The sequence below is a fragment of the Macaca nemestrina genome, chromosome 8, assembly GCF_043159975.1.
Source record: "Macaca nemestrina isolate mMacNem1 chromosome 8, mMacNem.hap1, whole genome shotgun sequence".
NCBI classification, from domain to species: Eukaryota; Metazoa; Chordata; class Mammalia; order Primates; family Cercopithecidae; genus Macaca; species Macaca nemestrina.
Window position 1 is genome coordinate 15295078 of NC_092132.1, and position 26131 is coordinate 15321208.

At 49.4% G+C, this 26131-nt stretch overlaps 1 protein-coding gene and 1 pseudogene across 17 annotated transcripts in view; both read left to right on the top strand.

The window, feature by feature from the left end:
* The first annotated feature begins 5813 nt into the window (after nucleotides 1-5813).
* The window catches only part of CYRIB (CYFIP related Rac1 interactor B), a 174311-nt gene continuing 153993 nt past the window's right edge, over nucleotides 5814-26131 (top strand). For 6 of the 17 annotated variants that reach the window (XM_024796310.2, XM_011760053.3, XM_024796314.2 and 3 more), the window contains exon 1: nucleotides 6246-6336. The gene's annotated coding sequence lies outside the window, so the exon portion shown is untranslated. Of the gene's footprint in view, nucleotides 5926-6245; nucleotides 6337-6381; nucleotides 6568-26131 lie in introns of those variants that run through there. The other 11 variants (XM_011760059.3, XM_011760063.3, XM_011760052.3 and 8 more) reach the window with 4 other exon arrangements.
* LOC112428655 (U7 small nuclear RNA) lies at nucleotides 18121-18171 on the top strand (annotated as a pseudogene).

Genomic DNA, 26131 nt, shown 5'->3' on the forward strand with positions numbered 1-26131 from the left:
TGGTTTTATTTCACTGTGATCAGAGGGAGATAACTCCTATTTCTTATCACATAGGGCCATTTGATGTCTCATTCATCGTCGCTGACACAGGATGCCAGCAACATCTCGGTGGGGAATAAGGTACCCCCGACCTCCAAAAGTGAGTTTATCTGGACAACAAAAGTTAACCTAGTTACGCAATTCTTCTCTCTGTAAGTGACCATTTAACAGGCTGGGTGTGGTGGCTCACACCTGTGATCCCAGCACTTTGGGAGGCTGAGGCAGGTGGACTGCTTGAACTCATGAGTTTGAGACCAGCCTGGGCAACATGATGAAACCCCGTCTGTACAAAAATACAAAAATTAGCCAGGTGTGGTGGGGTGTGCCTGTAACCCCAGCTACTTGGGAGACTGAGGTGGGAGGATGGTTTGAGTCCAAGAGGCAGAGGTTGCAGTGACCCATTTATTTTGCCACTGCAGCCAAACTGGGTGACACAGTCAGACTGTCTCAAAAAAAAAAAAAAAAAAAAAAGTTAGGCATTTAACAGCAGTGTCTCCAAAACAAATCACATTTCCCAGCTTTTCTTGAGGATTTAGGCTCTTGGTGGAGTATGAAGGGCTAGGGGCTCTCCCACTGAGCCATCCCAGGGAGTTGGCAGTGTTTCTGTTTGCTTCCTTGCTCTTAATGGTAGCTGTCACCTTGTAACATACCAGTAACATGCCGGACATCCTCTTCTCAGCTCATGTCCACAGAGGCTGTGAGGAGCTGACAGGGAGAGGAGGTTGCTGCACCTGCTTCAGCCATGTCACCACCATCTACCATGTGTGCTCTGTGCCAGCACGGGTGTGGGGGAAATACCTCTCAGAAACGTTCTGTGTCCCATCAGTAACTGTAGCGTGTACAGTTCCAAGTCACTAGGCTGTAGACAGCAATTTCTGAAGTTACCCTGAGATGAATTGAATGTGTCCCCCAACAATTTGTAAGTTGAAATCCTAACCCCCACTGTGATGGTATTAGGAGGTGGGGCCTTTGGGAGGTGATGAGGTCATGAAGGCGGGGCCCTCATGAGTACACAGTGTCCTCATAAAAGATACCCCGAGAGCTCCTCTGGCCCTTCCACCACTTGAGGACGCAGCGAGGAGGCAGAAATCTGCACCTGGGAAGAGGACCCCCACCATAATCTGACCATGCCGGCACCCCAATCTTGGACTTCCAGCCTCCAGAACTGCGAGAAAGAAACTTCTGTCCTTTATAAGCCATGCCGTCTGTGGTGCTTTGTCATAGCAGCCCTAATGGACTAAGATGTACCCGGTTTTTCCCATGGGGCCGTGTTCTGAAAGATTTTCTATACCGTATAGTAACAACAACGATAGCGACAATGACAACAATAACAATAGCTGCCACTGATGAGGCACCTTCCGGGTGAATGTCACCTATGCTGTCTCACCCAGTCCCCACCACAGGCCTTTGATGATGGTGATGCAGCATCTCCGCCCCATTTTACCTGATGAGGAAACACAAGGCACAGAGAGGCTCAACACTTTTCCAAGCCCCTGCAGCAATAGGAACTAAAGGCAGGATTTGAATTCAGCTTTCTCTAAATTGAGCCTGGTTTTTCCACTGTGTTATACTCTTCTTCAGAAACACAAATTAGTGAGCAGGCTGTGGTGGCTCATGCCTGTAATCCCACCACTTTGGGAGTCTGAGGCAGGAGGATTGCTTGAGGTCAGGAATTCGAGACCAACCTGGGCAACATATTGAAACCCTGTCTCTACCAAAAACAAACAGACAGACAAAAAAACCCTCAAAAAACAAAAAAAGCACAAAGTAAGTTATAATAATAACAATAATACCCAAACTGCATTATTCAATACCAAATCCTTTTACTTTCCATCGTGAAAGGATTAGTTACATAAACCGGCTGCTCTGAAGTAGTTACTGCGCTCTGTTGCTATGATTCTGACATATTGGTTCATTTCTGCAATGCTATTGTGGATATATTGAAATACCAAAAATACAGTTAAGGTTCTGCTCACTGGCTTTTTATCCCTCAAGTTATTCTTTCCTTAAAATTCAGGTGAAATTCATATAACACATAGCTAACCATTTTAAACTGAACAACTGGGTGGTATGTGGTACATTCACTAATATGCAACTACCACATTTGATTTAATTCCGAAATATTTTTGTCACCCCCAAAAGAAACCCCATATCCATTAAGCAGTTACTCCCCATTCTCCCCTCCTCCCAGCCCCTGGAAACAATCACTTATCAGCCTTTGCAGCCCGTCTCCCATAAAGACCCTGTTCCAACTTGAGGGTGAGCTCTGTGTGTCGCGGGGAGTCACTCCACCTCACTTAGTGGGATTCCCAGCCTAACGGGGCTAGATGGGTGAAGCGTCTTCCAAAGGCTGTGCTCCAGTGCAGGATGGCATTCCCTAGTGGGCTTGGGGGTGGTTTTCCCTTTTGGTTCCCAATGGCCAGAGGTGTGAGGAGACTGAAAAGCACTAAGCCTAATGCCACTGAGTGTGCTTTTATCGCGATGGGATGTGGAGTGGGCTTAATTGCAAAATAGTAACAGTAGGACAAACGCGGAGCCTCTCTGTGTCTCCTGACTTTACCTTCTGTTACCTTCTACACACAATAGCACTCTTGCAAACGCTCAGCAGGGAAATGCATTTTGGAGGAATATTTTTGAGGGGCATAGCACATATGAAGGAAATAGCTATTTTTTGCTTGAAAGATGTGTGGACCACATGTGCTATGAAAGCACAAGCTTCTTTTTTCATTTTTCATTTTCAAAATCTTGGTTTTTCCAGATTCTTTGCTTGGCCAATGAAAGCACTGGATTCTAATGTTGAAAGTAAAACGTGCATGCTGCTTTCCAGTTATAAAGCATGAAAAATTAATTTTCTTATAGTCCTCACAACAACAGAAGATAACATTCTTATTCCCACTTTACAGATAAGAACATTCCAGAAGGCAGAGGTTAAATGACTTGCCCAGAATTGCACAGATGAAAATGGCAGGCAGGCCTTCCCAAATCCAAAGACAGTGCTCTCTATAGGATGCGGGACTTCTGCCTACCATTGTCAGGGCTGACACCCCGGGGAAACAGAGCAGTCACTACAGAATGGCCAGAGGTTTCCCTGGGTATTATTTCCAGGTTCCCACTGGCTTGAGTTGGTCAAACCTATCAGGATCAGAGCGAGCCTAGGCTCATCCTCCTCAACCTCACTGTATCCAGTGAATGGACACTTTCCCCTCTGAGACACACACATCTGAGTTAGACTCCCGATCCCAGGTATTTCAGAGTTCAGTGGAGTGCAGGCTAGCAGGGATCCAGGCTCTGCTCTCACCTACACCTATTCTGCCCTGCTTCCTGGACCCCCAAATTTGCACTCCATGTTAGTCACATCAACTATTTACAGATCCCGAGCTTGCCTGAAAGTTCCTTACCTCATGCCTTTAAATAATTTTTTTTTTTTTTTTTTTTTTTTTTTTTTTTTTTGAGACGGAGTCTCGCTCTGCCGCCCAGGCTGGAGTGCAGCGGTGGGATCTCGGCTCACTGCAAGCTCCGCCTCCCGGGTTCACGCCATTCTCCTGCCTCAGCCTCCCGAGTAGCTGGGACTACAGGCGCCCGCCACCACGCCCGGCTAATTTTTTGTACTTTTTAGTAGAGATGGGGTTTCCCCGTGTTAGCCAGGATGGTCTCCATCTCCTGACCTCATGATCCGCCCACCTTGGCCTCTCAGAGTGCTGAGATTACAGGTGTGAGCCACTGCGCCCGGCCGCCTTTAAATATTATTACGGTAGGCCAGGCGCAGTGGCTCAAGCCTGTAATCCTAGCACTTTGGGAGGCCAAGGCAGGTGGTGAACACTTGAGCTCAGGAGTTTGAGACCAGCCTGGGCAACATAGCAAAACCCCTTCACCACAGAACAATACAAAAATTAGGCTGGGCACGGTTTTTGGGAGGTTGAGGCTAGCGGATCACCCGAGGTCGGGAGTTCGAGACCAGCCTGGCCAACATGGTGAAACCCCCACCTCTACTAAAAATATAAAAATTAGCCAGGCGTGGTGGTGCACATCTGTAATCCTAGCTCCTTGGGAGGCTGAGGCACGAGAATTGCTTGAACCCGGGAGGCAGAGATTGCAGTGAGCCAAAATCGCACCACTGCATTCCAGCCTGGGTAGAAAATAAGACCCTGTCTCAAAAAAAAAAAAAAAAAAAAAGGAAAGAAAATTTTAACAGTTATGATAATAATAACAATAATGGTGATTGCTTTCTCCTGGGTCCTATCCATATTAGGTTCTATATACGTGCTATTTGATTTAACCCTCACCATAGCTTAATGAAGTCATTATTATCCATTCCATTTCACAGATGAACAAACTGAGGCTCAGAGTGGCTAAGTGCTTGGGCTCTGGAGTCAGACAATCGAGGTACATACCCGGCTCCACTGCTGTCTAATCAGTGTGACCTTGGGCAAATCTCATCTCTCTTTTAGCTGCAGTATCTTCATGTATGACACTGGGTCATGATAAACCTGCTTCATGGGCCTGAGCACATTTGGCACCTGGTTAGTACTTTATAAACGTTCAGAATTGTTAACGCTCATTTTATAAGCAGCTCAGCTCTGCCTGCTTCCAGACTCTTTTCCTGCTTCTCCTCAAGGTCATAGTTCAGGACCCAGTGGTTTCCCACCTGCTTCTCAGTCCCCACAGCAAGGTGGACATTAGTTCCCTTCCTTTAGGAATGAGGGCACTGGCGCTCAGATAAGATTAGAGAGCAGCCCAGGGAATCCTGCTAAAATGGCACCATCTCAGTGCCCCCAGCTCCGAGCACTGGGCCTGGCCAAGAGAAGACTCAAGGCACCTTTGTTAAAGAATTGGCGGGCTGGGTGCGGAGGCTTATGCCTGTAATCCCCACACTTGGAGAGGCTGAGGCAGGGAGGATCCCTTGAGCCCAGGAGAAAGAAGCCAGCCTGGGCAACACAGGGTGACCCACCTCTACAAAAATTTTTAAAAATTAGCCAAGCGTGGTGGTGCATACCCGTGGTCCCAGCTCCTCAGGAGGCTGAGGTGGGAGGATAGCTTGAGCCCAGGAATTCGAGGCTGCAGTGAGCTATCGCATCACTGCACTACCTAGCCTGGCCAACAGGGCAAAATCCTGTCTTAGACACACACACACACACACACACACACACACACACACACACACACACACACACAAAAAGGAACAACTGGCTCCTAATCAGGTAACTCAGCACTGAGTATGATGGGAGCGCACCCCAACTCCCCCATAGCTGGAAGTGGAGGTGGAAAGACAATGGAAGCTTTTGATGTAACCCTTTTGATACGCTGCTAGAGGAGAGCAGAAAGATACTTGAGAGAACATTGTCTATCTTCCTGAGAAATTTCTGGCTGAATGTCAAGATGATAGGATGGGTTTCTGGGCCAGGGGAGCAAGGCAGAGGGAAGGAGAGTATCAGTTTCCTAGGCACGTCCTGTTACAGGGAGAAAAACACAGTATTCTCCATTCTAGACCAGGGGAAAGATGAGGTCTCCCATAACACCTGAAACTGGAATTACGGTGAGGAGCTTTTTATGTGGGAATTTCTGTACTAAATTTAAAGTCCTTGGAGAACCGCTTAGGGTAGCACTGACAGCCCACACCCTCCCCTCACCCCGCTTTATTTTTCCTCTGGCATAGCACTTAGCACCATCAGATCCATCAGATATTTACGGCCTATCCCTGCTGCCCCTCCCGGGCAGGGATTTTGTCTTGGTTTGCATCTGCAGCTCCAGGGCCTAGAGCAGCCCGGGCACTTAGTAGGCCCAGTGAGTATCTGCGGGAGGGCTGAATGGGTGCGTGGACAACATTCCTCTTACTGACCCCCCTGCGAGGTGAGCCAGGCAGGGACTGTCACCATTCCTGAAGTGCAGGTGAGGGGGAAGCGACCCAGGGACAGGAACCTGGCCGGTCCTAAGGTCTGGAGACCGGGACTCGAGCCCAAGCCCTGCCTGACAGGCCGTGACCTTGGGGGCCACCCCTGCCCCTCTGAGGGCCGGGTTTCCTCCTCGCACAATGAGGGCAATGACCCCCAACCGCAGCGCGCCCCGCGGTGACTTGCCCAAGGTCACCACCATCCCGGGCCCGTGGCGCCCCGGCTCGGGAGGACATGGGCCAGGCGGGCGCGGGGTTCTGGGGTGGGGGCCGGCGCAGGGCGGTCCCGGGGCGCGGCGCGCGCTGACGCCGGGGCCCCGCGATGCGGCGGGGACTGGGCGCGGGGGGAGGCGCGTCGCGAGGCGAGCGTCCTCCTTTTGTGCGAGCGCCGGCGGCTCGGCTTCTCGAAGGTAAACAGCGCTTCCTCTTCCTCTTTGCCGCGCCTCTTCCTTTTATAGTTATTTCTCGCCTGGCACTCGCCCGGGCCGCTGCTGCTGCTGCTGCCGCCGCGGCGGGGGCAGCTCGCAAACCTGTGGCGGTGACGTGAGCCCCGCCAACCCGGAAACGGCGGCGGCGGCACCGGAGGCTCCGAGTCTCCTGCGCTCCCGCGCCGCGCTCCCCTCGTCCGCCCGGGCCGCCAGGTACGTGGCGGGGCTCTGAAGGCGCCGCCGCCCGGCCAGCCCGCGCGCGCGCCCCTGGAGCCGATTTGCTCCTGGAGAGGGCGCGGGGTGCGGGGCGCGCGCGTGATGGGTGCAGGGAGAGGCTGGGGTGCAATCCGGGCCGCCGGGCCGGGCGCTGCGGCGGGTGGACAGGGGGCGCCGCCGGGGTGGGGGCGTCCGGGCCGGCGGGCGCGGGGGTCCCGGGGGAGGCTTCTTGAGTGCGCGGGGGGTGGCGGGCGGACGCGAGAGGAGCGCGCAGCGGGGCCGCCGCCCGGGTTCACCCAGCTGCGGGGCCGGCGCCTGGTGCGCCTCGAGGCAGGGGGCGCTCAGGTCGGGGTGGCTGGTCCTGGGCAGACCCTTCCTGCGAGCCAGGTGTCGGCGCGGGGACTGACCCAGGCAGCAGCGCTGGCCCCCGGCCACCACCCATCAGGGGCTTGGAAGGCCAGTGGCATTCGATTTGAGGAACTAGAGGGGGTGAACAAAATCTCCATTGGCCTCAAGACTTCCTCCTGGGGTGGCCACCCGCCTATGTTTAAAGAGCACTTCCTCTTCGTCTTTTATCTTTTCATCATCTTTCTTTTTAAATGGAAGTTCAGTGTTAACGGGTGGGTACCCTTGCAGCCTGCAGGGCTTTCGTGGGGCTGTGTACACACACACTGGGGGTGGGAGAAACCTGTGTGCCCTTTGAAACGTGTGTCCTGTGTCGGGGTGGAAGGAAGGAGGTCTTCCCATGCTGGAGCTTCTTGGGGTGTGTTTTTGCTACCCACCCTGCTGCGTGAGGTGGAGGGGTGCGGAGGGATAGAGTGGGAAGCTGGGGCTGCGGAGGAGTGTCACGTGCACTTTGCACCCATATTTAATTCCTGGCCCTGCCGTTTACTAGCTGTGTGACCTTGGGCAAGTCGCTTACCTTCTCTGAGGGTCCCGTCTGTAAAATGGGCTGCTGCGAGTAGGGCCTTGAGAAAACCAGCGTAGATTTCCTGGCCTGGAGGGGGCGCAGTGATAGAAAGTGTCATTGCCAGTCACCTTGAATTTCTGCATCCCCAGCACCTAGAAAGGGTGCCTTGGAGCACGTGGGAAGCACCCCATGGATAATTGTGAGATGAACGGGTGGGTGGTGAATTTTGAGAGGTGAGCCAGTGTGCTTCCACATTTTGGCTTCCTTGCCCTGTAACTTCCATCCACCATCCCCAGGGAGCAGTTTTGCCATGGGAGTTGGATGGACTCCTCCCCTCTCTGAGGAAGACCATCTTGTGAAAATATATTGACTCCCTTGTGAAAAAGGGCTTAAACTCTGACTTTGAGATTCTCCCATTCTTGGAAGATTGCACTGGGGGAAAAATAAAAAGAAGGCGTCATTTTGATTGCCACTGCCAGATGACTGACTGAGGCCAGCAGCCAAGGCTGAGCCAGGGCTGACGGCTGGGATGGTTTCCCAGGCCTGGGGTTCCTGTAATGTGGGGGAAGCCCGGAAGAGGTGGGTTTTCTACCTTGGTCGGCATGCAGAAGTGGTCAGCTGGCCTGAGTTTTCTTCCTGGGGAGACACGTTGGAATTTGCACTCTAGATCCTTGTTGGGCTCACAGCACAGAGAAGGGCAGAGTGTGTGATGCAGGAGGCTGCAGTGGGTTCTAGCACAGGGAGACTTGGAAATGGTTTTCAAATAAAGGCCGATATATGTTTCTACCCTTCACTTTGGGATATTTTCAAGTAATTTTGCTCTCTCTGACAGCCACCCCTTCTCCTTTCTCAGCTCCCAAAGTCTTCTGTGTACCTCTCTTAGGATCCTTAGCTCTGTGGGTCCCCCAACTCCCGAGCCCTGTAAGTGCTACTATTATTTTTAAGAGACAATAGCAACGTCCTGCAGTTTGAGCATGTGCAGATTCATTTTGTTTGTGTTTTGGAGAAAGGGTCTCACGGTATTGTTGAGGTTGAAGTCTTGCAGTGGTGTCATCATGTCTTACTGCACCCTTGACCTCTCAGGCTCAAGCCATCCTCCTACCTCAGCCTCCCAAGTAGCTGGGACCACAGGTGTGCGCCACCATGCCCAACTAATTTTTTAATGTTTTGTAGAGACAGGGTCTCCCTGTGTTGCCCAAACTCCTGGGCTCAAGGGATCCTCCCTGCCTTAGCCTCCCAAAGTGCTGGGATTACAGGCGTGAGCCAGTGTGCCCGGCCCAGGTTCATTTTTAATGACTGAACTGTGGAGTGGTCAGCGTTACCTGTAAAGGAGAGCTAGGGTTCTCATTTTCCTGAGACTTAGAGAGAGTGCAGGACTTGGCCCAAGACCTTCAGTCAGGAAGGGGCAGATTGAGGGTCCTCACCTAAGTCTTCGGCCTGCAGAGCTCACGTTTCTTCTTGCAGACCCTGAGTGATCTTTGTGCTTCCTCTGGCACCTGACTTGCTGCCTGGCACATGCAGGAAACGGTATGTGTCTTTGACAGAATGAGCAGAAGAATGATGGGTTCCCCTTTGCTCTTTGAGGATGGACATTCTTTTTCCATCTCAAGGTCAGCACACTGGCCCGCAGTTGACCTTGAAATGGTTCTCCCGTGGTTCCTTCCTATGTGGAATCCTGGTCCCTGACAGCTCTTCTATCAGGATCCAGAGACCCATGCACAGGAAGCACAGGAAGGACGCTCGAGGGATGCCGGTGCCAGGAGGTTGTGGCCTCACCCGTGCTCAGCATTACTGCCATCTCGTTAATTGAAGAGACCACCATTCATGTGGCTTTGGCGGTCTGGGACTTGGCTGTCTTCAGCAAAATCATCCACCACTGAGCATTGTAAAGGAAAATTCATTTTAATCTGAATTTTCACTATCTCTTGGCCGTGCAGCCTTCGAGAGGTCACTATACTCTCGGCACCCTCTTTTCCTCATCTCTAAACAGGCAAAAGAATCCCCATCGGTTTCCCAGGGCTCCTGAGTAAGAGAGTAAGATCCAAATTCATACCTCGGTTTTCTTTCTCACTGCTCGTGTGCATGGAACCAGGTTTGTTCCCTTCTTGGAGCCTCAGTGTTCTCATCTGTAAAATGGACACATATGTCATGGGGTTGTGTTGCTCCTGGCAGTAACGTAAGCAAAGCCCTTAGCATAGGCCCCTGTTCCCATTGCATAATAGTGGTCCCCATCCATGATTTTTGTTAACAACAGTAATAATCACTGTTTCCTCAGCAAGCGTATGGGCATCTCAAAGGCCAGATTCATCTCTCTGTTTTAGCTTGAATTGGAGCTTCTTTTTTTTTTTTTTTTTTTTTTGAGACAGAGTCTCGCTCTGTCGCCCAGGCTGGAGTGCAGTGGCTGGATCTCAGCTCACTGCAAGCTCCGCCTCCTGGGTTCACGCCATTCTCCTGCCTCAGCCTCCCGAGTAGCTGGGACTACAGGCGCCCGCCACCTCGCCCGGCTAGTTTTTTCGTATTTTTAGTAGAGACGGGGTTTCACCGTGTTAGCCAGGATGGTCTCAATCTCCTGACCTCGTGATCCACCCGTCTCGGCCTCCCAAAGTGCTGGGATTACAGGCTTGAGCCACCGCGCCCGGCCGAATTGGAGCTTCTTGAAAGAAATAAATTCGGGTGGGAGGAGTGAAGGGTTGATTTTTTTTTTTTTCTCTTCCCTAAAGGGGATACTTGATAAAGGCCTGTTGAAGACAGACTCCTTCTGATCTTGTTTTTCATTCATTTCTCAGGGTAAGGGCTGTCCCCCGTCCCTGTTTTTCTGTCTTTCTTGTAAAGTCCCCTCTTTATGTGTCTGTGACACTCATTTCCTATCTTCTCATAACCTTCGCATCGACTTCTTCCTGCATTCGGTTGAGACTTTTCTTCTCTGGGCTCTCAAATGGACCAGGTCCTTTTGCTTCAGTAGAACTTTGGCAATTAAGTCTTTGATAGTCTTAAAACAGGTGATTGGCCGCCCCAGGCTGAAAGAAAGGCCTAGGATGCACGAGGTTAAGAGCAATTTTTTTTCCTCTCCTCCTTTTCTCCTTCTAGAGGCAGTGAAGGTTTGGGGGCCCTGCAGCCTGTGTTCACATCCTGGCTCTGCCACTCACTAGCTCTGTGGCCTTGGCCAAGCGACTTCCTTTCTCTTTGTCTTTCTCTTCATCTTTCAAATGAGGACTAACAGTCGCCACCTGGAAGTGTTGTTGTGAAGATCAACCCAGAGGTTGTATGGACAGTGCCCAGCAGAGAGCATGGCACCTAGTAGGTGCTCAGCAGTGTCTGTTTCTTCCCTCGGCCCCTGGTGCTCTTTCTGTCCCTCCCCTGGTCCCATCATCTGTCCCCACATCCATCGTCTTGCCCTCCCCGGAGAGAGCTTCAGTTTCCTTTGGGAATAGAGCCTTTGGCTGGCAGGTCATTCCTAGATTAAAGTTGGAACCTCCAAGCTTTATGAAGTCCAAGTGTGCTATTTTAAACCAATTGTGGACTTTTGTGTGGTGCTTCTGCTGAATGGAAAGATAATTGTACCAGAGCTTGTCGAGAAGAGTAAATGGGCGAGTCGTGGAGCTTACATTCTGTCCCATTGATTTTTTTTTTTCCTTCTTTTGGAGGACTTACTAGCTGCCATCTGCTCCTTGAACATCGTGTTCATAAATATATAAATAATCGAAGTTGATGAGGAGGTTTGCTTAAAGAAGTGTTGCTGAGAGTGATTTTTATAAATATTTAAGATAATCTGAAATCATTAAAGGAATTGCGGGGTTTATTAAGAAACTGAAGACGTGTTTTGGAAAGGATCCTTTTCTTTACAAGCTGAATAAATGTCAAGAGTAGAGAAATGAGGGAAGAGAGCTTTCTGAGCGTGGACATGAGACCCATGCTGGTGAGTGGGCAGCCAGTCTGTCTGACTCTGCCAGGCCTCAGCGTTCTTTTTTTTTTTTATTTTTTTTTAATTTTAATTTTAATTTTTGAGATGGAGTCTCGTTCTGTCGCCCAGGCTGGAGTGCAGTGGCACAATCTCGGCTCACTGCAAGCTCCGCCTCCTGGGTTCACGCGATTCTCCTGCCTCAGTCTCCCGAGTAGCTGGGACTACAGGTGCCCGCCACCGTGCCCGGCTCATTTTTTTTTTTGTATTTTTAATAGAGATGGGGTTTCACCGTGTTAGAGACAGGGTTTCTCCATATTGGCCAGGCTGGTCTCAAACTCCTGATCTCAGGTGATCCACTCGCCTCAGCCTCCCAATGTACTGGGATTACAGGTGTGAGCCACTGCGCCTGGCCGCCTCAGCATTCTTGAAAGCTGCTTGGGCTTCCTTGAGGGTTGGAGAGGGCCAGTGATCAATGTGTGCCAGGAGTCCCCCCGGGGAGCACACATTTCATATTCTGCTTGTGAGAGTCAGTGGCGAGCTTCTAGAAGGTTCCTAAGGCAGATCTCCTTTGGTTAATGATGGGCTATGTTTTAGTGAGACCTGCTAAGTCCCACAGTTCTGGAGGCTTCTAGGTGGTAGAAGCAAGGGAGGGAGGAGTTGGAGGAGAACTTTCCAAACTTGAGTGTGCTGTGCATCACATGGGGATTGCCTTGGAGGTTCTGAGCAGGGGCTGGGGCGGGCCGAGATGCTGCATTTTGAACACTTTTGCACATAGTGTGATGCCTCTGGATTGTAGACCACACTTTGAGTGCAGTGGGCCAGGAAATCATCCAGCCTGACCCGCTCCCCCTCATTCATTCAGGAGCTGGGCTGGTGCTGATGGTGCAAATCTGTATATAACCCTGGCGGTTCCCGAGGTAGCTTAATTGAGGAGGCAGGCATGCGAAAACACATACCGACAAAGTGACGAAGGCCTAGGACGGCCCTCAAGACAGGCGACAGTGGGAACAGGAAGGGGTGGTAGAGAGACCGCCTCTGCCTGCCAGCAGGTGCTGAATAAGCCCAGGGGGGCCTAGATGCTGTGAGCCATTGAGATGGGGCTGCCTTCAGGGAGGGGAGGAGGAGAGGCAGTGTGAGCTGAACATCTTCACGTGATGGTGGCCTGTGAGGACTGAGCAGAAGAAACCCCATTCTCAGAGTTTCAGGCCTAAGCATCCAGTACATCCACACAAGGGAACTGGGACTCCCCAGGGAGAAGCATCTTGACCAGGAGGCACAGTCAGGACTGGAACCTAGGCTGCCGACTTCTGAGCCTGGTTTTTGCTCACCGCTCCACGGTGCCGCCGTCTGCATCCACTGCTGTGTTTAGCAGTAAGGCTGTGAAAGCAGGAGGATGCTGAGGACCGGAGTCTTTCCCTAGTTCAAAATGTACCGCTGTCCTTGACCTTCCTTCAGCAGGGGACCAGACACTTAAATCCATGGTGAAAAAGAAGGCCCAATGTGGGAAAAGTGACAGCTTTGAAATCAACATAAACCGTGCCAGAGACTAATCTTCGTTCTGTCTTTTCCCCTTCCCGGCACCAGCATCCTTTGATAAGAAGGTGGGGGAAGGACAGTGAGGGCCCCGTTGTGCAGAGGAGTTAAGGATGGGAAAGGCTTGGGCGGCAGGAGGAAGAAAAGTGCCATTCTTTCCTCATCTGCTTAATAGAGTCTCCTGCCACTGGCTCTGTCTGGCCGATTTGAGTTCTTTGAAATTTACATCCAGTGCTCACTCAACGAAGCCTATTGCGTGGCAGGGCTGATGGAGCCCTGGCCCTGCTTCTCAGTGCTGCATGACCTTGGGCAAATCACATCCCACTGCAGAACCAGAATTGTCATTGATGAAGCTGGGCTACTATCACCTGCTTCCCTGGAATGTTTGGAGGATTGAGTGTGATAATGTGTATCAAAGCATCTAGCATAGTCTCTAGCAGAAACCCTCCATATATACATCCTTCCTCCCATGGGATGTAGTCACGGCTGGGTGAGAGCTGTATGATTTGTCCAGGCCTATCCTTCTGGCAGAGATGGGATCTGAATTTAATGCAGGGGGGAAGTTCTTCAAGATGCTTTTGGGCTGGGCACAGTGGCTCACATGTGTAATCTCTGCACTTTGGGAGACCAAGGCGCGTGGATCACCTGAGGTCAGGAGTTCAACACCAGCGTGGCCAACATGGTGAAACCTCGTCTCTACTAAAAATACAAAAATTAGCTGGGCGTGGTGGCGGGCGCCTGTAATCTCAGCTACTCAGGAGGCTGAGGCAGGAGAATTGCTTGAACCTGGGAGGCAGAGTTTGCAGTGAGCCAAGATTGTGCCATTGCACTCCAGCCTGGGCGACAAAAGGGAAACTCCATCTCAAAACAAAACAAAACAAAACAAAACAAAACAAAGATGCTTTTGAACTCCTCAGGTGGCTTTATGAAAAATGAAACACTGCCATGTTAGTGGTTGGCACCTTTGAAAAAGGACAGTGGCAGGTTGAGAAGCAAGGACCTTGGAACCAAGGAGGTCTTTGATTCAGACCCGATTCCCTAACTGTGAAGTCTTTTGCACATTGCATAACTTCTCTTGGCATCTTAGTGTCTGTTTCCCAGCTTGTTGTGGCTCTTAGGTTAGAAAATGTCTGAATGTACCTGGCATAGGGTCTGGCATCAGTGGATGCTCAGTACTTTGAGTCCCTGGTCTACAGAGCCCCAGTGCTGGGACTCAGGGAGAGGAACATGTAGACTAAGGGAAGTTTCTTTACCAGCCCCAGCTTTGCTCAAAACCAGAGTTGAAGTAGAATGCAGGAGACGACGTGGAAGTGAAACTTGGGCAATAACTTCCTAAAATGTCTGCTTTGCTCCCCTGAACTCTGGTTTTGTGTATTGCCCTCTGCTCCTGGGACACCAGAGACCAACCAGTGTGTAGACAGATCAAACAGGCGTGCAAATGAAAAAATCAAATGGAGATTTCTGTTTTCTGAAAAGTGGTATTTTACAGTCATTCCTAAACATGCCTTCATAACTCTCAAGTTTTCAGGTCTTGAGGGAGCAGTGAGATTCATCCTGCCATTCAGCAACAGAACAGTCACTGAGTGAGCACCTTCTGTGTGCTAGGCCCTGTGACGGATCCACGTGGGGAATGATACTGTGTGCCCCACAGCCACCCGACACACGTCCCTGAGGCCTGAGCAGCCTGGAGAATGAAGGAGTTTGGGTTTATTTCTTTGGGTTAACTTAAACTCAGCCCTTCTAGGCCCATTCTTCTCACTCAGGAATTGGAGAAGTTTTTCTGAGGGGTTTGGAATGGGATGGCAGGGAGAGTCACCAGACACCGTGAATGACAGGCCAGTGTGTTGATGGTGGCGAGTGGAGCAGGAGCAAGGGGGTGAGGTCACATTTCTAGACTGTGTGTGCAGGCAGCTATGGACCTGGCAGAAAGCCCCTCTATTTTTATTTTATCTATTTATTCTTTTTGAGACAGAGTCTCGCTCTGTCACCCAGGCTGGAGTACAGTGGCACGATCTCAGCTTACTGCAACCTCTGCCTCCTTGGGTTCAAGCAATTATCCTGCCTCAGTCTCCTGAGTAGCTGGGACTATAGGCACCTGCAACCATACCTGGCTAATTTTTGTACTTTTAGTAGAGACGAGGTTTCACCATGTTGGCCAGGCTGGCTTCGAACACCTGACCTCAGGTGATCTGGCTGCCTTGGCCTCCTAAAGTGCTGGGATTACAGGTGTGAGCCACCATGCCTGGCCTGAAAGCCCCTCATAACAGGGCTCCCATCAGGATCACATTGTGGGTTTCTGTGATTTTTTGGTCTCCTTTATGGCAATATTAACTTTCTTTTATGGGGCATGGAGCAGGTGTCCTGTACTTTGTTTTTGTTGTTGTTGTTTTTTGGAGACAGAGTTTCGCTCTTGTTGCCCAGGCTGGAGTGCAGTGGTGCAATCTTGGCTCACTGCAACCTCTACCTTCCGGGTTCAAGCAATTCTCCTGCCTCAGCCTCTCAAGTAGCTGGGATTATAGGCATGTGCCAACACGCCCAGCTAATTTTGTATTTTTAGTAGAGACGGGGTTTCACCATGTTGGGCAGGCTGATCTCGAACTCATGACCTCAGGCAATCCATCTGCCCCAGCCTCCCAAAGTGCTGGGATTACAGGCATGAGCCACTGCGCCTGGCTGTGTCATGTACTTTGAATATTTTATTTCTTACTTTCATGGTAACTCTTGTGAGGCAGGTCATATTATTCCCATTTTACAGATGAGAAAACTGAGAAAACCTGGAGGCTAATAAAAAGCAGAGCTGGAATTCAAATGTGCCAGGCCAGCTTCAGTGCCCACCTCCTGTTTTTGCTACCTCCTTCGGGTGAACCTTGAATGTAACTGGAAAAGTCTATGAATGGAGTTGTGTAGCCCAGAGCAGACACTGCTCCTGCTGGACCCTGCTGGGAGAGGGCGGTGGGTTTCTCAGTGGGCATCTCATAACAACAGGCATTTCAGCAGCCCTCAGGGCCAAGAACCACCTACTGCAAACTTGTCAGCCAAGGAAGCTCAGAATTTATAATTGCGGTTGTAAGTAGATTACTTGAGCTAATTTGAGCGGTGAGGTTTTTGGTAAAGTTAGTGTGAAACTGACTCATACTAATAATCTACTTCTTGATGCATTTGGTGTTGGGATTTGTAGCACTTTGCATTGTCCGCATATATGCATCCGCACAAGAAAAGATTTGGGGGAAAGAAAGGTCCTGAGACCTTACACTCTGGGGGATTGAATTTGAAAGGAAAATTTCAATGTTTGGATACTGGTCCATGTAGACTTGAGCAAATAAGGTGCACATGGGAGTTAGACCTCTGCTTTCAAGTTCCCCCACCCATTTTCTATTTGTGACCTTGCCAGCATACTCTGTGCACGTGTTCCCTCTTCTGCAGGATTTCTTTAATCTGCTCATACCTTGGGTGTTCTTATGCTTCCTGGGTGGGAGGGTCTATATATATATATATATATGTGTGTGTGTGTGTGTGTGTGTGTGTGTATGTATATATATATATATATTTGTGTTTTAGTAGAGATGGGGTTTTACCATGTTGGCCAGGCTGATCTCAAACTCCTGACTTCAGGTGATCCACCTGCCTCAGCCTTCCAAATAAATAAATATATATATTTATATATATATGTGTGTGTGTATGTGTAAATCTCTCTCTATATATATTTATTTTATTTTATTTTATTTTTTTGAGATGAGAGTCTTGCTACGTTGCTCAAACTGGACTCACTCTCCTGGGTTCCAGTGATCCTCCCACTTCAGCCTCCCAAGTAGATGGGACTCTAGGTGCCACACCACTATACCTGGCAAGCCAGGGTCTTTGTGTTCTTTTCTTTTTCTTTTTTTTTTTTTTGAGGCAGAGTGTTGCTTTGTCACTCAAGCTGGAGTACAGTGGCGCGATCTCAGCTCACTGCAACCTCTGCTTCCTGGGTTCAAGCGATTCTCATACCTCAGCCTCCCGAGTAGCTGGAATCACAGGTGTGGACTGCCACGCCCAGCTAATTTTTGTATTTTTAGTAGAGACAGGATTTTACCATGTTGGCCAGGCGGGTCTCAAACTCCTGACCTCAAGTGATCTGCCTGCCTCGGCCTCCCAAAGTGCTGGGATTACAGGTTCCCAGCTTTTAATTTTTAAGGCACAGTTGGAGCCGTGAAAGAGGAAGCATCTCCCAGCTAGAGGTGACCCACCCAGGGGCCCCATCAGCCTAGATGCTGAGGAGGTCAGTATCTCACACAATGTAATCTCTTGTTAGAATCTTGCTTTGGGGGCTCTGATTCCAGCCGAAGGTGGAAGACTGTTCGGAGGCAATGGAGGCGCAGAGAGGTGATGTGTGTTGTCCAGTATCACACAGGAGTGTGACAATCATCTAGGCCAGTCTTCGTTTAAAGAAGGAGGAACCAGGCCAGGCACGTGAAAGCCCGCTAAGGGACCCAGCAGTGAAGAGGGCGAGTTCTCTTGACCAGACAGCCTGCCCCTCGGAGGCGGGTTGTGAAGCCACAAGGCCCTGCCCTGGCACCCACCAGCCTGGGTCCTGGTTTCCTGTTCTGATCTGAGCTGGGCTGGTTTTCTGCTAGTTCCTAACAGACAGACACATGCCCCCAAGACCTAAAAGCACCCAAAGAGAAGAAACTCTGCTGAACAGAGTCACATCTTCATGGTGAAGTTCAGAAGTCAGCACAGTAGGCAAAACAATAAAAAATTAAAAAATCCTGGCCGGCCGTGGTGGCTCATGCCTGTAATCCCAGCACTTTGGGACGCCGAGGCAGGTGGATCATGAGGTCAGGAATTTGAGAACAGCCTGACCAACGTGGTGAAACCTCGTTTCTACTAAAAATACAAAAATTAGCCGGATGTGGTGGCACGCGCCTGTAATCCCAGCTACTCGGGAGGCTGAGGCAGGAGGAACTCTTGAACTGGGGAGGCAGAGGTTGCAGTGAGCTGAGATTTTGCCACTGCACTCCAGCCTGGACAACAAAGGCGAGACTCTGTCTCAAAAAAAAAAAAATTCCTGACAATCTCCCGAGTTGCTCCTGAAGGCTGGTTTTCCATGCACTGGTTTTGTATGTCTGGTGCTGTACTGGAACATCAATGAGTCAGTGCATAATAGAAACAGCAGTAGACAATCTACAATAAAGTACAGTGCACAATATACAAAAAATGGGAAGCAGAGTGCTATAGCTCTTTTAGAATTTGTCCAGCAGGCTTTCCAGTTTCCCCACACTAAAAAACAAAACACAAAAAAACCCATAGAAACAAATACAAACAAATACAATAGGCAAAATATACTTTTAAATTATTTAAAGTTTTTAAAATTGAAAAAGAAAAGCATTTGGCCCTTTGAGTATAGCTGAATTCGGCTCAGTGAAATGAGGGTATGGCTGGGTGGCACACGCCTGCCGTCCCAGCTACTCAGGAGGCTCAGGTGGGAGGATCGATTGAGGCCAGGAGTTTGAGACCAACCTGGGCAACATAGGGAGACCCCTGTCTCTAAACAAAACAAAAAAAAAAAAAAAAAAAAGAGGGTACAGTGGAATCCCACTGTATGTTTGATGCACTGAGGACATCTTCAGAATGTGTGAAGTTGTCTTGATACCCAACGGGGGTGTTATCTGTGTAGGTGTGGTTATCCCAGGGTCTCTCATGCCTGAGTGTGATAACCTTGGAGAGAGTTTTTGGATATCTAGTTGTCTGATGTGAGAGACAGAGTGGACAGAGGGAGACAGCCTTTCCTGACCTGGTGAGGCAGAAAGAAAGAAAGAAAGAAAGAAAGAAAGAGAGAAAGAGAGAAAGAGAGAGAGAGAGAGAGAGAGGGAGGGAGGGAGAGAGGGAGGGAGGGAGGGAGGGAGGAAGGAAGGAAGGAAGGGGAGTCTCTTTGGTTACTGCGGCCCCTAGATTTAGGCCCCTTCTGACTTTGTCATTGTTCCTGCACGTGTCAAGTCTGCAGTTGAAGGCCCCATCCGGGAGTTGATGTGAAAGGGCTTCGGCCTCCTGGGTCTTTGGATTTGATCCCACAGTCCCTGAGGCCCTGCCTGAGTGGACCTGTCTCAAAATAAATGAGTAATAAACGAGGTATGACCTGTGAATGTCCCCCCACGGTCCTCCATGATCGATGTGGTTGGAAAATGCTTCTCTCTAGATAAACGAATCATTGGCTCAACACCTTGGACACCTAAAACCAAAAGAAGAGGACCTGATTTTTTTGTTTTCTCTGATCATCCCCAAATAGCTGCTGGGTGAGGAGGGAGCATTTGATTCCACCGTGGAGCTTATTCTCGAATGCATTATGGAGCTCTCATTCAGCAGGGCAGAGCTGAAAAGCACCTGAGATTGTGCAGCCGATGTGCAGAGACCAGAATGTTCCATAAGCGCTCACTCCAGAGAAAACCCGACAGGTGTCCCTGACCCTGCCCTGTGGTGACTGTGAAAGGTGTCACCCCAGTGAAGGTACATGCATTTTCTTGCTGGTGGCCAACCAGGTGACCTTTTGAGTCACCCTTCTGGGCAACTATTGCAATTGATGTCAAAAGCCATGAACATCTTCATAACCTTTGACCCAGGGAACCCACTTTGGGAATCTTTCCTAAGAAAAACAGTAAAAAATATGGACAAAATGTTGCATAAATATTTTTAGCTCAGCTTTATGTTATTGTTGTTAAGACAGGGTCTCACTCTGTCAACTAGGCTGGCGTGTAGTGGCATGATCACGACGCAGCCTTGACCTCCAGGGTTCAAGCAGTCCTCCCACCTCAGCCTCCCAAGTACCTCAGTTTTCAATTCAATTGGGAATAGCAGTGGTTCCCTAATCTGATTCCATAGGCTTCTTCAGAATCCCCTGGAATAACTACAGATACTCACATAGATTGGCAAGTGTCATCTCTAGAGGCAGAAGCTGGGACCACAGGTGCCCGCCACCATGCCTGGCTAATTTTTTTATTTTTAGTAGAGATGAGGTCTCACTGTGTTGCCCACACTGGTCTCAAATTCAAGCTCAAGCCACCCTCCCCGCTTGGCTTCTCAAAGTGTTGGGATTACAGGCGTGAGCCATCGTACCTGGCCAGCTCAGCTTTTTACAGTAACAAAATAAATGGGAAATAATCTAAGTGTCTGACAGTAACCACCTACTTAAGTTATGCTTTAGCCGCATGGTGGAATATTACACGGCCACGCAAAGTCAGGGCCATGGAGGCTGTGAGAAGACTTAGAAAACCATCTGTCATTTATAGGAAACAAGACTTTGAGTAAATAGACCAAAATGGTGTCAGAAATTGTGTTAGGGAGATAAGAATATGGAGATATTCTTTCCCTTTCTCTCGTTTGCACATTTTTTTTTGTAATGTGATTATGTTACTTTTATTGTAAGAAAACCTCCCCTTCTCCCCTTCTTTTTTCCTCTCCACTAAGAGTCTCCTCTTCCTTTCTTCTCTTCTGTTGCCCAGGTTGGAGTGCTGCGGTGTGATCACAGCTCACTGCAGCCTCGACCTCCCTGCCTCAGGTGATCCTCCTGCCTCAGCCTCCTGAGCAGCTGGGACCACAGGTGCATGCCACTACATCTGATTAATTTTTAAATTATTTGTAGAGGTGGGGTCTCCCTATGTTACCCAGGCTAGTCTAGAACTTCTGGGCTGAAACAGTCCTCCTGCCTTGGCCTCCCAAAGTGCTGGAATTACAGATGTGAGCCACTGAGCTTGGCCTCTTTTCTTCTTCTCTAAGAAACCTAGAATACTACTGCTTTCAGGAAAACAGAGAAAACCAAAGTTTAGATTACTTCATAAAAGATATAAAACAAAACAGTTCAATTAATAAAACTTAGGCCCAGGCATCCCTGAGGTAGAATACTGACAGGTCTGATTAAAGAAAAACAGCCAGCAATTCTTGAATATATCAGCCACCATGGACCATCTCCTAGATCTATGCAGAAGACATTATTGTTCCCATTTTATAAATGAGGAAACCTGGCATCAGAGGGAGGTCACAAGATTTTTCTAGATTTTTCTAGAATCTCATCATTCCTTCCAGTCAAGCAGCTGATAGGATTAAGGAATCTAGAGACACCCCCATAGCAGTAACCGTCTTCAGGTCCTATAGAAATTATTTGCAGGGCCAGGTGTGGTGGCTTGCGCCTGTAATCCCAACACTTTTGGAGGTCGAGGCGGGCAGATCACTTGAGGTCAGGAGTTTGAAACCAGCCTGGCCAACGTGGTGAAACCCCACCTCTACCAACAATACAAAAATTAGCCAGGCGTGGTGGCGCACGTGTAGTCCCAGCTACTCGGGAGGTTGAGGCAGGAGAATCGCTTGAACCCGGGAGGCGGAGGTTGCAGTGAGCCAAGATTGTGCCATTGCACTCCAGCCTGGGTGACAGAGTGAGACTCTGTCTCAAAAAAAAAAAAGAAATTATTTTCAGGGAAAGGTAAGATGAATGAGAGCCACTAATGAACAGTTGCCAAGCGTTTTCTGTTTGGGGACTTTATGTAATTCCAAAGCAAAGTGAACTTTGGTTCAGGCGGTGGGAGCTGTGTTCCGTGTGTTCTCAATGGAAGATGAGTGACCTTATGGCACCAAGCACCTGACCAATCTCTCCGCTCCTGCCTCCTGGACGTCTAGGGAGCAAGGGTGCAGAGGGTGTGCCCAACCTGTCTTGGGGAGAGGGGCCACTTTTCAGAACCCTCTTCCTGTGCTCTGTGATGGGAGGCAGGGGCAGAAGAAAAGGACGCGTCTGCCTCTGAGAAGCCCATACGGAGCAGACAGGAGCAGACAGACGAAGGCACCCCAGCGGGTGGCTGAGCTATAACCATTTATGGGATTGCAAATTTCGAGACAGACTCTTAGGGTGTGTGATGCAGCCCACTTGTCATCTTTGCCTGTGTTTTGGAAGGGTTAGGATTCAATGCTCCTCAGCCATTTTTTAAAGGGAGGCACCAAATATAGAAAGTACCTGGTAGGTAGGTACCAAACATATGTTTGATGAATGAGTATATGAGTTAATTTTCTACTTTGGGTGGACAGTTACATTTTTAGGTGGACAATTTTTTATTATTAGATTTTTTTTTCTTTTAGAAACAGGGTCTTGCTCTGTTGTCCAGGTGCAAGCATGGCTCACTACAGCCTCTAACTCCTGAGCTCCAGGGATCCTCCCACCTTGGCCTCCCAAAGAATTGGGACTACAGGCTCTCTCCACTGTGCCTGGCCGATAATTTACATTGACATCTTCATTTATTTATTATTTTATTTTGAGACAGAGTCTTGCTCTGTCACCCAGGCTGGAGTGCAGTGGTGCAGTCTTGGCTCACTGCAACCTCAATCTCTTGGGTTTAAGTGATCCTAGTGCCTCAGCCTCTGAGTAGCTGGGACTATAGGCTTTGAGCCACCATGGCTGGCTAATTTTTGTGATTTTAGTAGAGATGGGGTTTCACTATGTTGGCCAGGCTGGTCTTGAACTCCTGGCCTCAGGTGATCTGCCCGCCTCAGCCTCCCAAAGTTCTGGGATTACAGACGTGCTTAAATTGGCATCTTTAAAAATATTCATTTCATGCCCAGGATTTATAATTTTGATATATGTATATAAGTATTTCTGTGATTAGATGCAAAAAGGGGACATGTCTTAGTATCTCAAATAGGCATTTATTGAATGTCCAGAAAAAATCGTAGGTTTGCCCATTGTATTCCCTGTCTGTATCTCTTACCCCACCTTTCTCTTGTCCTCACATCTGGGCTCTCTGCTGCTCAGCACCTGGGAAAGGAAGTGATAATTAAGTCAGCTGCTGTGGCTGAAGGAGTGAAGAATGAACCCAGCTACTTGCTGAGCTGGGCCCTGGGCTCACCAAGCTGAGTCATGCCGAGTCATGCAGGCTCCTTGTCCTTACAGTTTCGAGGGTCAGAGGAAGAAAATGAAGGACTAAAACACAAGGGGAACACGGTGACAGTAGAGGTTTCTGCTGAATGTACATCATCTCATTTAATCCTCATCAAAACCTTATGGGAGGCTGGGTGCAGTGGCTGATGCCTGTAATCGTAACACTTTGGGAGATAGAGGCGGGAGGATCGCTTGAGCCCAAGAGTTCCAGAGCAGCCTGGGCAACATCAGGAAGCCCCCATCTCTACAGAAAAATAAAAATATTATCTGGGCATGGTAGCATTCACCAGTAGTCCCAGCTGTTCGGGAGGCTGAAGTGGGAGGATTGCATGAGCCGGGAGGTCGAGGCTTCAGGGAGCTGTGATCGTGCCACTATACTCCATCCTGGGCAACAGAGTGAGACTGTCTCCAGCATATTAAAAATACAAAAGCACAAAACCTTGTGAGAGATTCCATTCAACTTAGCCAATCGTTGGGGGTGCCCACCAGGCGGGAAGCAATTCTGGTAAAAGGTTTAGTCCTGGGAGGAGCTGGGGCCTGTGGCAGTTCCAAGCTTTTCATCATCTGAGGCGTCAATTGCATCTGCTCCTTGGCTGCTTGGTGCACATGGGCCTGTGGGTGCTTGGTGCTCATGGGCCTGGCCTCTGCATCGTGTCACCAGCCCTGCCATTTGCTCACTCTGTGTTGCTGGCGGGTCATGTCACTTGTCTGAGCCTCCCTTTCCTTCCCTGTGGACAGCAGTCCTGAGACGGGCCTGGTGAGTGCAGTTCCGCATGTTTGTTGCAGGCCCTGGTGTGTTGTGGGCCCTGGTGACTAAGGTCGGCTCCTCCCCACTGGCCATACCTGGAGGGCGCTGTCACCTTGCTGCTCTCTCAGAGGAGTATGGCTGCCTACTGGGAGGCAGCTGGGGTCTCCTAGTCTGTCCCTGCTCCTCTGCCCCTCCTGCCTCCCACCCTGCCCCACGTTATTCTCAGAGCATGGGACAATTCCTCTGTTAGGGTGAATAATTGAGCGTTAACTCTAGGAACAGACGGCTATGAATAGATGTGAGGGAAGAAAGCGTTTTGCCAAGTTTGAGCTGAGCTGAGGATTGTCGGCGCTGAATTAAAGATGAGTTTCCTGGCTCTCTGTTCTACTTAGCATTGATCAAGCACCATGTCTTGAATTTTCAAAAAAAGAAGGAGAAGAAAAAAGTCAGAAAGGGGTTTAGATATTTCACCTGAGGTCAGGAGTTTGAGACCACCTTGGCCAACATGGCGAAACCCCGTCTCTACTAAAAATCCAGAAAGTAGCCAGGCAGGGTGGCACATGCCTGTAATCCCAGCTACTTGGGAGGCTGAGGCACAAGAGTTACTTGAACCTGGGAGGCAGAGGTTGCAGTGAGCTGAGATCATGCCACTGCACTCCACCCTGGACAACAGAGCAAGACTTCATCTGAAAAAAAAAAAAGAGAGAGATGAGTTTCCTTGAAGACACTGCAAAGCCAACAACTCCCGGGGAGCCAGATTAAAGCACCAATGGGAAATTTCATCAGCAGTGCTTCATCAAAGGCATTGATTGTTTTCTGGGCCTCACTGGTTCCTCTCCCATTGTTGTCCTTAATTGTGGGAACTTGTTCATTAGGGTTTCATTAAGGCTGGCCCTGGCTGTCACCCCTCCTTTGCTCTCTTTGATCACTGCAAAGTCATCCACTTCCTTGTGGAATCCTCAGGGTTCCTCAACATCTTTGCCACTCATGTTCAAATTCAGACCAGACCCTCATATATTTCAGAACAGGGTCCTCCTCTGCACCCAGGTACCTGCTTGGAAGGACCTAGTGTGTGAGAAGCTATTATTGGGAGGAACCTTAGCCCGTATCTGGTGCAGTGGCCAGATGTGGACACTGAGGTCCTGAGAGGAGCTGACAGTGAGTGCTCTGGAAGGGGCAGCCTCTGTTTCTGAGGTTTGTTTTTGTTTTTGTTTTGTTTTTTTTTTTTTTTTGAGACAGAGTCTCACTCTGTCAGCAGGCTGGAGTGCAGTAGAGCAATCTCAGCTCACTGCAGCCTCTGTCTCCCGAGTTCAGACGACGATTCTCTTGCCTCAGCTCCCTGAGTAGCTGGGACTACAGGCGCGTGCTATCATGCCCAACTAATTTTTGTATTTGTATTAGAGATGGGGTTTCACCATGTTGGCCAGGATGGTCTCGATGTCTTGACCTTGTGATCCGCCCCCCTTGGCCTCCCAAAGTGCTGGGACTACAGGCGTGAGCCACCGTGCCTGGCCTGTTTCTGAGCTTCTTTAGGTACCTCTTGTAATTTGAGCACAGTTTCTTCCTCCAAAGGCTGTCCCCAAGGAACCTGCAAATCCACAGGATTTTAAATGCAGTCTTGACAGGCTGTGTGGCAACCTAGTGGCAGGAGGGGGAGGGGACCCACATTAGCTGCATCGTGATTCTCTGGCTCTGTCCAGAGGAACTTAGCACGTATCTCCCACCAGGGACCAATTAATTCTGCAGGAAGTTATGGTTTACATTTTCCCCTGGAAGCTCAGGCCCTGCACACATTTATGTGCCTTGGCCCTCAGAGCATCCTCCTGCAAGTTTTGTTTAATCACAGTCATGATTGAAAACGCACAGCATTTTCCGTGATTTTATTACTAGTCCTTACCCACATTTCATCTGCTTTCCCTTAAACACTTTTTTGGGTCTGTGTTTATAGACCCTGAATAAACACAAATCCTTGACTTTAATTAGGAAGCCAGCAATGGCCAAAAAAGGAGGCTTATTCTGTCTGTTTCTCTTCTACTGTGGATATTGAAAGGAAAGTGAACGACGACAGGGGATCCGGCAGTAGACAATAGAGTGGTCTTGGGGTGAAGGATTGTTGGCGTCTCCTCATCCCCAGTAGACCATGTTCCCTGGGTCAGCTTAAGTGACATCTTGAATAGATCACTTGGTCTCCCTCCCTCCTTCCCTCCCTTCCTCCCTCCGTCCCTTCCTCCCTCCCTCCCTTCTTTCCTTCCTTCCTTCTTTCATGAAGGCATACCAGCTTTTCATAACACCATTTCATGATGGTATCTTAGAGGGCAGTGATTTTTGCCTGTGTTCACGCTGGTATCTCTGCACTTAGAATAGAACATACTCTAGGTGTTCAGTAAATATTTGTTTAATGAATAAGTGAGTACCTGCCATTCCATCATTAGGAATCCTTTTCTTTCTTTTAATCCCAGGCTTCTATCTTCAGGGTATCTTAAAAAAATTACCCCGGAGGGAGGGTACAGAATACATTAGATCCCAAACAGTAAGTTGGTCACAGGAAGAGAGATGGAATTCTACAGGCTGCGGGGG